Source organism: Brassica rapa, unplaced genomic scaffold (genome assembly GCF_000309985.2).
Source record: "Brassica rapa cultivar Chiifu-401-42 unplaced genomic scaffold, CAAS_Brap_v3.01 Scaffold0500, whole genome shotgun sequence".
Lineage (NCBI taxonomy): Eukaryota > Viridiplantae > Streptophyta > Magnoliopsida > Brassicales > Brassicaceae > Brassica > Brassica rapa.
In genome coordinates, this window is record NW_022610441.1 from 20,001 (window position 1) to 32,649 (window position 12,649).

Genomic DNA, 12,649 nt, shown 5'->3' on the forward strand with positions numbered 1-12,649 from the left:
CGAGATAGCTCAGAACCTCTTACTTTCTTTTTCTACTTCTTTCTCTCTCTCTCTCACGTTTTTCTCTGAGTTTCAGGTGTGCTGGATGGTTTGAAATGAGCTGGGGTCGTGGGGTTTATATTGGATGCAGCAACCAATCAGAAACAAGCCGTGTGGCAGCCCGTGTGTCGCTTCGCATGGCTCCGGACGCATGCGTCGCTGCACCTCGTGCTCCACATGTCTGATGGCATGACCAGGACATCATGCATAGTGACACCATGCCCTCCAGATGTCTGATCCATGGCCTGACCTCATCCAGATTGACACTCAGCGCACACATGTCGCTCAGCATGCTCCGATCGCAGGTTTCGCGGCACCTCGTGCTTCTGGGTGTCAATCAGCATGCTGTGCTCTCCTGGGCTTCAACACCTCCTGCTTCCCTTGCCACATACCATGCCAGGCAGGTTACATCACGTCCTTATCTCATAGATAAGGCCAGCTCGAGCTTCTCGGTCCATTCGACTGATTTCGACCCTTCCGGTGAATTTTCGTCCCGTGATCAATCCCGAATATTTTTCTACGCCCGTTCTGATGAGATGAATATTTTTAATAAACTCCAAGTGAATCCTGACCTTGATGGAAAATATTTCCCGAGCCTCCGGCTTCCTCGAAAAATCGATAATACCAAATTTAGGGTTTTCGCCCAACTTCGGGTTTTCCCGTCGTGCTTCAATCTCGTCGTGCTTGCTTCCCGTCCTGCTTAATTCCCGTCCTGCTTCCGACTTATAATGTCTTCAGAATAATATTTTACTGATACGAAGATATTCTGAGAAAACTTCGCGATGAAGAAACGTCAATCTTCAAAAACGTCGAGCTTCTAAACCGTCGTGCTTCAAAAATGTGATTCTTCCAAAACTGCCGTCTGATCAATCTAAGACATTTCTAACAATGGTAGAGCAGCTTATCTCAACTCATGCTTCACTCACGATCCATTCTTCGACCTTCTCGTACTTCAAATTTCCCGATAGTTCTGTATTGCCCGCGACTCAACCAGAAAGTTGATTCTCGACCAACCTTCTAGTTTCTTCGATCCATGTTAAGTCTTAAGTGATCAAAACTTAACATTCCTTCAATTGCTTTGATTCCCAAAAGCTCGGCTCTGGATTCTGACTTTTTCTCTCTCGACCATTTTATCCCAAAGGGCGGGTTATCACATTCTCCCCCCCCCCTTAATAGAATTCGTCCTCGAATTCTTAGTTGCGCAATTGCTTAGCTTCACGAAATGTTCCTCCTTGATGTGTAGTGATGATGTTCAGCTTTTGAATAACTTCGTCTTGCGGTCTTGGTCATAAGATATGGCTCTTTGCTGGCTCGCCTTTCTTTCGGTTTCTTTGGGTCTCCATAAACACTTTGGATTTTGAACTTGCTCCACCTTGATAACAACTCCTCCATAACTCCACATTAGATAACTTTGTCTTGATCACTAGATGTGCTTCTTTATCGGTTGGCCTTAGATATCTTCCCCTTGATTTCTTCAATCTTCTTCTAGATTTTCTGATTCTGAACTCGCTCCATCTTAATACATCCTCAGTCTTGAATCCTTTCATTTCTTCCCTTCTTGATTTCTCATGCTTCACTTAATCTCAACTCGTCTTCATAACTCTTTACTTTGCTTGCCCATGTCCCTTTGTGTATACTGTCTAAAGTCGCCATAATCGTCTTCATATCTCTTCACTCTGCCTTTCACTGTCCCTTGAGTGTCCTTCCCAATGTCACCACAATCATCTTCATAAATCTTCACTTGAATGATCACTGCGTCTTCTTCTTAGTTTTTACTTTTCTGCCCAACTAATTTCCCATGATACGATCTTGCCAATCTGCGCCTCTGATTACTCCAACCATTTCCTCGATCTCTCATTTCCCAGATACTGATGAAGTCATTTCCCAACGAAGTCTTGTTTCTTCCCATCTGTCCAGTCCATACCACAGCCCAGTTCTCTGAATCGGTCTCTCCTCTTTCGCTTCGGGTTTGGGTTTGGCCTCGAACTCCCTCCACTTTAAGGTTTTCATCCCTTAAAGTTCCGATCAACAAACACACTTACTCGTTGCAACTCAAAAGAACACCTCACATGCAAGTTAGTAATTAATCACATAATCTACTAACCCAGCAAATACTAACAATGCAACCTAACCGCAATTCTAACCAGCAACCTAACAGTTCTACCCAAGCAACCTAACAGTTCTACCCAAGCAACCTAACAGTTCTAGATTCCACTATCTCAATCCTAATTTCCTAAAACCACAAATCCTATCGCTGGACGTGACCGGTTTCCCTAATGCCTTTTGTGACTCATTTTGACTCGATAAATATTTAAAACCGATTAAATCATGAGTTCCGGAAGCATGGACGAAACCATGCTCTGATACCACCTCTGTAAACCCCCGAACCGTCCTAGACATATGGTCGATCAACCGGCCAACAATCAAACAAGAACATGACCGATCGACCGTCCAACACCAGGGTTAGAGATGAATGAGCCAACCGGCCAGCCAACAATCAAACAAGAACATGACTGACCGTCCAACCAACACCATGGTCCGGAAGCGCTACGTGACGGGTTAGGGACGATCCGGTCAGAGTCACAAGATTTACTCCACGACCTAGACCAGTTCATCCACTAACTCGTCCCGCTGCGTCAAGGCACAAGGCTTTGCAACCCGTACCTAGAGTTAGCGTTTTCCGTTAGATCGAGGCCTAAGGCTTTTCAACCCGTACTACGACCTAACGTTGTGTTAGACCGGACTAGTCAAATATCAGAGTACTCATGAAGCGCATATAAAACAATTACTTTATTGATTCGAGAAATATCCATACATTGATATAATTCGAGACCGGTCCCGGCCTAATGCCAAATCGAGTCAACTAAACACAAATCCACAATACCGTTTACAAAAGGCATGAAAATCTACACCGGCGGTCCTAACGTCCAGCACCAAGCTATCCGATCATCCTTACCTAAAGCGACCTGCAAAAAGGACAACGGAGTTGGATGAGTAACCTAATGTTACTCAGTGAGCTGGCGGCCTCTACCCGCAACCTAGACTCTACCCAGACAACCCAAAATAACAATCAATCTAGCCCTAGCATGCAATAAAAGCTAAGGCTAAGCAAACCGTTACTAAGTTAGACTTGGCCTCCTGCCATGATCTAGCTTCAAGTAACGGGAACCTGCATAAAAACAAGTCAACAACCAATCCCTAGTTAACCATATATACGCCTGAGTTCAGTACTCATGTAGTGTTAGACACTTAGACTATACAAGTATCACTAGTCGATCGACCAACAATCAAACAAGAACATGATCGGCCAACCAATGATACCGCATAGCTTTAATATCCACCACCCTTCACAAGCAATCCCTCAAACACATACAGGCCAACGTCAGGCCTACAATAACAAATACACACCAAGCCTAATCCGGTACCTAAACCAGACTTAGGACTTAATGTCAGAACCTGCAAGCAAATCAATCAACCACAAACACAATCACAATAATAAGACTATGAGTAACTACGACTCGATCTAACTCGTAACACCGTATATCGGTGCTACACTGACTCGAGGGTTCCATAACCCTCTACGACACACTAACACAACACTCAAACCTGGGCCCTGGTGACTTCGTGTTCCTCCTCTCTATCGGCAATATCCTATCTCCCTACCACAAAGGCCAGAAGAAGGAACTTTCAACCGACCGTGGCCCACAGTCCTTCGGGTCACCGCGCGACAGCACACAGTCCTTCGGGTCACTGCCACATTACACCGTCGTGTAATACTCAGCCATAGGACATGACCTTGTTCGTCTGAGTCTTCCCGATCCAGCGAATAAGGGGTTTCCTTGAACCCGCTGGGTACGAGGCCGAGGAAACACTAATCACCCCTACACAAGCCTAGTATGGGCGGGTTACGCACATACTGTCGGCACACTCACACAACAAAAACTCAATCTAGAACCTAACCTAAAAAGATAAAGTTCCAGATCCTAACTAGACACGACTCCACAAGACTAACCATAGTACCAGTAGTCCGGCCTATATGGCCTAAGACCCTTAGTACTAATAACTAAACAATAATATCAATACTAAACAAATAAATCAAACCGTTATCCAGATAGTCCAGCCTCCTGCTATGAAACTATCCTTAAAGATAACGGGAACCTGCACTCAACCATATCAACACGCAAGAATAGAAAACATGATGCATCCTAGCCCTAGTCCTAGTCAGGTTATTAACTCAGTCTTAATTCCATTCATCTCAGCTTAGCCCTTGCTAAACTGAGTCCGGTTCCATAAATAAAATAACCCTAAGGACTCTACCATTCAATAGCGTGATCATTCTAATCTATATGCAGACTCGATCTACCCTAAATTCCAAGTGGAATTCACACAAACCAACTCACAGTGTTCTAGGCGAGAAGCTGCTGGTTGATCGGAGAGGACTTGGCCAAAACCCAAGGGACGCCTTGACTGGACTGGACTGGACTGATCTTGACTTGGACATAACCTCGGCTTCATCATGAAGAAACTGACATGTCTGGACAGACTGATCTGGACAGAATCTCCTTTAGCTGCTGGACAGTTCTTCGGACATTTCGGCAGAGTATCGAGGAGAACTTCGACTGATCTGAACCCATGGAACTGAACTAATCTTGGACAGCACCTCCACTTGATTGTAGGAGAATATGACTGGCTTGGACGGATTGAATTGGACAGAGCTTCCGCGTCACAATCGTAGAGAATCGCCGATTGGACGGAACTGGCCTTCTCGATGGAGTATCGGTCTTCAGAACTCAGCTACACTATCTTTCTCTCTCTCTCTCTCTAACCACGTTAACTTGCTTCCCATCTGAATTGATCTTCAATTGGTTGATCTTCAGTTGGCCAGAACCTTCCCTAGGCGCTGACTTGAAATCAGTAGAGAAACTGATCTCGAAAACTCTCTAAAACTCTCGAAATAGCTCAGAACCTCTTACTTTCTTTTTCTACTTCTTTCTCTCTCTCTCTCACGTTTTTCTCTGAGTTTCAGGTGTGCTGGATGGTTTGAAATGAGCTGGGGTCGTGGGGTTTATATAGGATGCAGCAACCAATCAGAAACAAGCCGTGTGGCAGCCCGTGTGTCGCTTCGCATGGCTCCGGACGCATGCGTCGCGGCACCTCGTGCTCCACATGTCTGATGGCATGACCAGGACATCATGCAGAGTGACACCATGCCCTCCAGATGTCTGATCCACGGCCTGACCTCATCCAGATTGACACTCAGCGCACACATGTCGCTCAGCATGCTCCGATCGCAGGTTTCGCGGCACCTCGTGCTTCTGGGTGTCAATCAGCATGCTGTGCTCTCCTGGGCTTCAACACCTCCTGCTTCCCTTGCCACATACCATGCCAGGCAGGTTACATCACGTCCTTATCTCATAGATAAGGCCAGCTCGAGCTTCTCGGTCCATTCGACTGATTTCGACCCTTCCGGTGAATTTTCGTCCCGTGATCAATCCCGAATATTTTTCTACGCCCGTTCTGATGAGATGAATATTTTTAATAAACTCCAAGTGAATCCTGACCTTGATGGAAAATATTTCCCGAGCCTCCGGCTTCCTCAAAAAATCGATAATACCAAAATTAGGGTTTTCGCCCAACTTCGGGTTTTCCCGTCGTGCTTGCTTCCCGTCCTGCTTAATTCCCGTCCTGCTTCCGACTTATAATGTCTTCAGAATAATATTTTACTGATACGAAGATATTCTGAGAAAACTTCGCGATGAAGAAACGTCAATCTTCAAAAACGTCGAGCTTCTAAACCGTCAGGCTTCAAAAATGTGATTCTTCCAAAACTACCGTCTGATCAATCTAAGACATTTCTAACAATGGTAGATCAGCTTATCTCAACTCATGCTTCACTCACGATCCATTCTTCGACCTTCTCGTACTTCAAATTTCCCGATAGATCTGTATTGCCCGCGACTCAACCAGAAAGTTGATTCTCGACCAACCTTCTATTTTTTTCGATCCATGTTAAGTCTTAAGTGATCAAAACTTAACATTCCTTCAATTGCTTTGATTCCCAAAAGCTCGGCTCTGGATTCTGACTTTTTCTCTCTCGACCATTTTATCCCAAAGGGCGGGTTATCACACCGACTGTCCCTGTTAATCATTACTCCGATCCCGAAGGCCAACACAATAGGATCGAAATCACCCGAACAGTCCACGGGAAGGGCCAGCGTCATGAGTTCAAGGACCAGCGTCCTGATATTTGTACTGATGGACAGCCACGGACGTCCTGTGTGTGCTGACGGACACACACGGACAGCCACGGACGTCCTGTGTGTGCTGACAGACAGCCACGGACACACACACGGACGTCCAGTGTGTGCTGGCGGACACCCACGGACGTCCTATGTGTACTGAACAGACAGCCCACGCGGGCCAAAATCACCCGAACAGTCCAAAGGAAGGGTCAGCGTGCTGAGTCCAAGGACCAACGTGCTGATATGTGTACTGATGGACAGCCACAGACGTCCTGTGTGTGCTGAAGGACACACACGGACACACACGAACAGCCATGGATGTCCTGTGTGTGCTGACGGACACACACGGACGTCCTGTGTATGCTGACGGACACCCATGGAAGTCCTGTGTGTACTGAACAGACAGCCCACGTGGGCCAAAATCACCCGAACAGTCCACGGGAAGGGTCAGTGGGCTGAGTCAAAGGACCAACGTGCTGATATGTGTACTGATGGACAGCCACTGACATCTTGTGTGTGCTAACAGACACACACGGACAGCCACGGACGTCCTATGAGTGCTGACGGACAACCATAGACGTCATGTGTGTGCTGACGAACACCCACGGACGTCCTGTGTGTACTAAACAGACAGCCCACGTGGGCCAAAACCACCCAAACAGTCCACAGGAAGGGCCAGCGTGCTGAGTCCAAGGACCAACGTGCTGATATGTGTACTGATGGACAGCCACGGACGTCATGTGTATGCTGACGGACACACTCGGAGACAAACGGACAGCCACAGACGTCCTGTGTGTGCTGACAGACAGCCACGGACACACACACGGACGTCCAGTGTGTGCTGGCGGACACCCACGGACGTCCTGTGTGTACTGAACAGACAGCCCACGTGGGCCAAAATCTCCCGAACCGTCCATGGGAAGGGTCAGCGTGCTGAGTCCAAGGACCAACGTGCTAATATGTGTACTGATGGACAGCCACGGACGTTTTGTGTGTGCTGAAGGACACACACGGACACACACGGACAGCCATGGACGTCCTGTGTGTGCTGACGGACACACACAGACGTCCTGTGTGTGCTGACGAACACCCATGGACATCCTGTGTGTCCTGAACAGACAGCCCACGTGGGCCAAAATCACCCGAACAGTCCACGGGAAGGGTCAGTGTGCTGAGTCCAAGGACCAACGTGCTGATATGTGTACAGATGGACTGCCACTGACGTCTTGTGTGTGCTAACGGACACACACGGACAGCCACGGACGTCCTGTGTGTGCTGACGGACAACCACAGACGTCATGTGTGTGCTGACGGACACCCACGGACGTCCTGTGTGTACTAAACATACAGCCCACGTGGGCCAAAATCACTCGAACAGTCCACAGGAAGGGCCAGCGTGCTGAGTCCAAGGACCAACGTGCTGAGTCCAAGGACCAACGTGCTGATATGTGTACTGATGGACAGCCATGGACGTCATGTATATGCTGACGGACACACACGGACACAAACGGACAGCCACAGACGTCCTGTGTGTGCTGATGGACAGCCACGGACAACCACAGACGTCCAGTGTGTGCCGGCGGACACCCACGGACGTCCTGTGTGTCCTGAACAGACAGCCCACGTGAGCCAAAATCACCCGAACAGTCCACGGGAAGGGCCAGCGTGCTGATATTTGTACTGATGGACAGCCACGGACGTCCTGTGTGTGCTGACGGACACACACGGACAGCCACGGACGTCCTGTGTGTGCTGACAGACTGCCACAGACAGACACACAGACGTCCAGTGTGTGCTGGCGGACACCCACGGACGTCCTGTGTGTACTGAACAGACAGCCCACGTGGGCCAAAATCACCCGAACAGTCCAAAGGAAGGGTCAGCGTGCTGAGTCCAAGGACCAACGTGCTGATATGTGTACTGATGGACAGCCACAGACGTCCTGTGTGTGCTGAAGGACACACACGGACACACACGGACAGCCATGGATGTCCTGTGTGTGCTGACGGACACACACGGACGTCCTGTGTATGCTGACGGACACCCATGGAAGTCCTGTGTGTACTGAACAGACAGCCCACGTGGGCCAAAATCACCCGAACAGTCCACGGGAAGGGTCAGTGTGCTGAGTCCAAGGACCAACGTGCTGATATGTGTACTGATGGACAGCCACTGACATCTTGTGTGTGCTAACAGACACACACGGACAGCCACGGACGTCCTGTGTGTGCTGACGGACAACCATAGACGTCATGTGTGTGCTGACGGACACCCACGGACGTCCTGTGTGTACTAAACAGACAGCCCACGTGGGCCAAAATCACCCGAACAGTCCACAGGAAGGGCCAGCGTGCTGAGTCCAAGGACCAACGTGCTGATATGTGTACTGATGGACAGCCACAGACGTCATGTGTATGCTGACGGACACACACGGAGACAAACGGACAGCCACAGACGTCCTGTGTGTGCTGACAGACAGCCACGGACACACACACGGACGTCCAGTGTGTGCTGGCGGACACCCACGGACGTCCTGTGTGTACTGAACAGACAGCCCACGTGGGCCAAAATCTCCCGAACAGTCCATGGGAAGGGTCAGCGTGCTGAGTCGAAGGACCAACGTGCTGATATGTGTACTGATGGACAGCCACGGACGTTTTGTGTGTGCTGAAGGACACACACGGACACACACGGACAGCCATGGACGTCCTGTGTGTGCTGACGGACACGAACAGACGTCCTGTGTGTGCTGACGAACACCCATGGACATCCTGTGTGTCCTGAACAGACAGCCCACGTGGGCCAAAATCACCCGAACAGTCCACGGGAAGGGTCAGTGTGCTGAGTCCAAGGACCAACGTGATGATATGTGTACAGATGGACTGCCACTGACGTCTTGTGTGTGCTAACGGACACACACGGACAGCCACGGACGTCCTGTGTGTGCTGACGGACAACCACAGACGTCATGTGTGTGCTGACGGACACCCACGGACGTCCTGTGTGTACTAAACATACAGCCCACGTGGGCCAAAATCACCCGAACAGTCCACAGGAAGGACCAGCGTGCTGAGTCCAAGGACCAACGTGCTGATATGTGTACTGATGGACAGCCACGGACGTCATGTATATGCTGACGGACACACACGGACACAAACGGACAGCCACAGACGTCCTGTGTGCTGACGGACAGCCACGGACAACCACGGACGTCCAGTGTGTGCCGGCGGACACCCACGGACGTCCTGTGTGTCCTGAACAGACAGCCCACGTGAGCCAAAATCACCCGAACAGTCCACGGGAAGGGCCAGCGTCCTGAGTCCAAGGACCAGCGTGCTGATATTTGTACTGATGGACAGCCACAGACGTCCTGTGTGTGCTGACGGACACACACGGACAGCCACGGACGTCCTGTGTGTGCTGACAGACAGCCACGGACACACACACGGACGTCCAGTGTGTGCTGGCGGACGCCCACGGACGTCCTGTGTGTACTGAACAGACAGCCCACGTGGGCCAAAATCTCCCGAACAGTCCATGGGAAGAGTCAGCGTGCTGAGTCCAAGGACCAACGTGCTGATATGTGTACTGATGGACAGCCACGGACGTTTTGTGTGTGCTGAAGGACACACACAGACACACACGGACAGCCATGGACGTCCTGTGTGTGCTGACGGACACACACAGACGTCCTGTGTGTGTTGACGAACACCCATGGACATCCTGTGTGTCCTGAACAGACAGCCCACGTGGGCCAAAATCACCCGAACAGTCCACGGGAAGGGTCAGTGTGCTGAGTCCAAGGACCAACGTGCTGATATGTGTACAGATGGACTGCCACTGACGTCTTGTGTGTGCTAACGGACACACACGGACAGCCACGGACGTCCTGTGTGTGCTGACGGACAACCACAGACGTCATGTGTATGCTGACGGACACCCACGGACGTCCTGTTTGTACTAAACAGACAGCCCACGTGGGCCAAAATCACCCGAACAGTCCACAGGAAGGGCCAGCGTGCTGAGTCCAAGGACCAACGTGCTGATATGTGTACTGATGGACAGCCACAGACGTCATGTGTATGCTGACGGACACACACGGACACAAACGGACAGCCACAGACATCCTGTGTGTGCTGACGGACAGCCACGGACAACCACGGACGTCCAGTGTGTGCTGGCGGACACCCACGGACGTCCTGTGTGTCCTGAACAGACAGCCCACGTGGGCCAAAATCACCCGAACAGTCCACGGGAAGGGCCAGCGTCCTGAGTCCAAGGACCAGCGTGCTGATATTTGTACTGATGGACAGCCACAGACGTCCTGTGTGTGCTGACGGACACACACGGACAGCCACAGACGTCCTGTGTGTGCTGACAGACAGCCACGGACACACACACGGACGTCCAGTGTGTGCTGAACAGACAGCCCACGTGGGCCAAAATCACCCGAACAGTCCACGGGAAGGGTCAGCGTGCTGAGTCCAAGGACCAACGTGCTGATATGTGTACTGATGGACAGCCACGGACGTCCTGTGTGTGCTGAAGGACACACACGGACACACACGGACAGCCATGGACGTCCTGTGTGTGCTGACGGACATACACGGACGTCCTGTGTATGCTGACGGACACCCATGGAAGTCCTGTGTGTACTGAACAGACAGCCCACGTGGGCCAAAATCACCCGAACAGTCCACGGGAAGGGTCAGTGTGCTGAGTCCAAGGACCAACTTGCTGATATGTGTACTGATGGACAGCCACTGACATCTTGTGTGTTCTAACAGACACACACGGACAGCCACGGACGTCCTGTCTGTGCTGACGGACAACCATAGACGTCATGTGTGTGCTGACGGACACCCACGGACGTCCTGTGTGTACTAACCAGACAGCCCACGTGGGCCAAAATCACCCGAACAGTCCACAGGAAGGGCCAGCGTGCTGAGTCCAAGGACCAACGTGCTGATATGTGTACTGATGGACAGCCACGGACGTCATGTGTATGCTGACGGACACACACGGACACAAACGGACAGCCACAGACGTCCTGTGTGTGCTGACAGACAGCCACAGACACACACACGGACGTCCAGTGTGTGCTGGCGGACACCCACGGACGTCCTGTGTGTACTGAACAGATAGCCCACGTGGGCCAAAATCTCCCGAACAGTCCATGGGAAGGGTCAGCGTGCTGAGTCCAAGGACCAACGTGCTGATATGTGTACTGATGGACAGCCACGGACGTTTTGTGTGTGCTGAAGGACACACACGGACAGCCATGGACGTCCAGTGTGTGCTGACGAACACCCATGGACATCCTGTGTGTCCTGAACAGACAGCCCACGTGGGCCAAAATCACCCGAACAGTCCACGGGAAGGGTCAGTGTGCTGAGTCCAAGAACCAACGTGCTGATATGTGTACTGATGGACAGCCACTGACGTCTTGTGTGTGCTAACGGACACACACGGACAGCCACGGACGTCCTGTGTGTGCTGACGGACAACCACAGACGTCCTGTGTATGCTGACGGACACCCACGGACGTCCTGTGTGTACTAAACAGACAGCCCACGTGGGCCAAAATCACCCGAACAGTCCACAGGAAGGGCCAGCGTGCTGAGTCCAAGGACCAACGTGCTGATATGTGTACTGATGAACAGTGTCATGTCCCCGATCCTAGATAGGATCGGCCGGACGGGCCATGGTGCGGGGAGACGCACCAGTCAGGTCACTAGACCTTAAGACAAGCGTATCATGGCCCTGAATGAAGGTTAAGGGCATCAGTCAGTTGAGACTTAACCAGAATACGATGGAAACAAGGGTAAAGGAGCTGGGTGAGTGTTTAGGCAGCTGGACGAGTGTTGGTTTGAGTTCAATCAGCTCGGTTCAGCTGGTATTCAGTTCACCAGATCTGTTCAGCTCACAGGAGCTGGAGAACTAGCTCACTCAGCTGGGAACAGCTAGAGGTCAGCTCAATCCGGTGAACGGTGCGTTTTGGTTCGGATCAGTGCGGGCGAATCCGGAACGGTTACTGGGCGAGCCGATGGTCCGGGTGCAGGACGGTTCGACCAAATGGGTCTTAGGCTTGGGACAGGGAGTGGGCAAACTTCCAGAGTGTGAGCTGAGGCTCAGTGATCGATTTGCCAAAGGAAGAAAAGGGGAGAAACCGCCAATGGGCGGTTATGGGGCGGTTATGGGGCAGGTTTGGGAAGAAGGGATGTGATTGGTTGGTAACTGTTCGCCCAGGCGGTTGGGGACAGTTTTAAATCGTCTTCTCCTCTCATTTCTGCCAGACTGGTCGATTTTTACTCAACTAGACACAGAGAGAAACACAGAGAAAATTCAAGAGAGAAAGAGAGACACAA